This window comes from Silene latifolia, unplaced genomic scaffold (genome assembly GCF_048544455.1).
Source record: "Silene latifolia isolate original U9 population unplaced genomic scaffold, ASM4854445v1 scaffold_715, whole genome shotgun sequence".
In the NCBI taxonomy this organism is placed as follows: domain Eukaryota; kingdom Viridiplantae; phylum Streptophyta; class Magnoliopsida; order Caryophyllales; family Caryophyllaceae; genus Silene; species Silene latifolia.
In genome coordinates this window covers 1-2017 of record NW_027413625.1, presented here as the reverse complement: position 1 = coordinate 2017, position 2017 = coordinate 1, and the positions used below count along the sequence as shown (strand labels likewise).

Genomic DNA, 2017 nt, shown 5'->3' with positions numbered 1-2017 from the left:
CGAACCCGAGAGGGGGGTTGGAAGGGCTTACTAGTGTCCACTCACGAGACCAAAAGGGAGGTGTTTGGCGACCTAGAGCCATCGTCCTCTTTAAAACTACCTAATCAACCACTTAACGGGAAATTAAACTTGTAGGAGCAATTGCCGGTGGAGAAGTCGGGTCCTAAGCTTTCCTTAATATTGAATTACATCTCTTACAATCTCACTTGCTCAATTTCCATTTTTAGTTCATTTACGTTTTATTTTATATAGTTTAGCTGTTTAGTCTAAATTCTCAACTCAATTTGCGCCGACTTAGGTAAACAAAGACTTAAAACAATTAGTACTCTCCCATGCTCCTTGCGGATTCGACCCTTAAATAGTGCATTGAACTCGTTCACTTGCGAGGTTAGACTTTGAATCATCAAGTTGTTGGCGCCGTTACTGCGGAGCAAAGGCTAGATATTAATCATTTTATTCTAATTTAGACTAAGTCTTTCTTTGTTACTAATCCTTTTCTTAAGTGTGTAGGTTCTTCATTGCATGGTTAGGCGGAACCGAAGAGGTCCACCAATCGAGATTGACCTCAAAATTGAAGCCACCGTTAGGAGACATAACGCATTGCAAAAAAGGGGTTTTATAGAAGCATCAAGTTCAAGTGTTGAAGAACCATTAGTAGTAGAAGATGAATTAGAAGAGCCGGGTAATCAAGAATTCTTTGAGAATCCTTTTGGGACTCTCGATGAAGTAGTTATGGCCGTGGTTCCAATGAGAGACAATTTTACTCCAAAAACAATAGTCAACCCGAGTATTGTGAAGCCACCAATTCAAGCAAATAACTTTGAAGTGAAGGGTACATTAATTCAACTAGTCTAAGGGAATCAATTTGGGGGAGGTCCAACCGAAAATCCAAATGAGCATATCAATGATTTTTTGGATATGTGGGAAATGTACAAAGCCAATGGAGTCTCATATGATGCCATCCGCCTTAGGCTATTCCCTTACTCTTTAAGGGGAAGTGCTAAGGAGTGGCTCAAGAGTTGTGAACCAAATTCTCTAAGGACATGGAATGATGTCTCAAAAGCTTTGTTGAGCAAATACTTGCCGCCTCAAAGAACGGCAAAGATCAAAAGTGAGCTCCAAGGCTTCACTTAACTCGATGATGAAACCCTCTATGAGGCATGGGAAAGATACAAGGCCCTCCAAAGGTTGTGTCCTCATCATAGGATTGGTGAGGATGACCTCATTAACAACTTTTATGAGGGATTGCATAATGACATTAAAATGAACCTAGACTACGGTTCCGGGAAGGGGACACTCGACAAAATAGATCACAAGATGGCCAAAGAGTTGATCGAAGAGATGGCGTCTCGAACTTTCCATTGGAACAATGACCGTCATAAAAGGAAAGGAAAGGCAAGTGTGGAGTCGGCAAATAACATGGAGGTTAAGGGATTACTAGAGGAGCTTAAACAACAATTTGCATTGTTGAGTTCTAACACACCCAACAATTCTTCACCAAGAGCCCATGTTTATAGTTGTGACTTTTACGGAGATCAAGGGCATCCACCAAATGAGTGCCCTTTAATGTTGGGATATGTGAGTTGCATGGAACAAGTGAATGGGGGTATGGGAGTCTAGTCCGGCTAGACAAGCTTTCAACAATAACCACTATCACCCCAGAATGAGAGCCCACCCGAATTTTTCCTATGGTTCTCAAAATGTTCAAAACCCACTTTCCAAACAAAATCACAAAACCAACCAAACTTCTAAGCCAACAAAAAAAATCAAACCTTTAACCAAGGTCCACCGGGTTTTCAAGGAATAACTTTTCAACCAAGGCCACCATTCCAACCACTCAACCAACCTACTTAACAATCTTTCCAACAAGCCCCTCAACAACCATTCCAACAATCTACTCCACCCAAGTCAAATATGGAGCTCATGATGGAGCAAATAATGAATACTCAAACCCAATTCATTGGTCACTCTAACCAAAAGTAGAGGAGACCACATCTTCTCTCAACCAACTAAGGAC

The 2017-nt window shown here is 41.2% G+C and overlaps 1 non-coding gene across 1 annotated transcript; it reads right to left on the bottom strand.

Moving 5' to 3' along the window:
* Positions 1 to 1101: 1101 nt before the first annotated feature.
* On the bottom strand, positions 1102 to 1208 carry LOC141640123 (small nucleolar RNA R71). Its single transcript, XR_012542864.1, has one exon. It is a non-coding gene; the product is annotated as a small nucleolar RNA R71 (small nucleolar RNA).
* Positions 1209 to 2017: the final 809 nt, after the last annotated feature.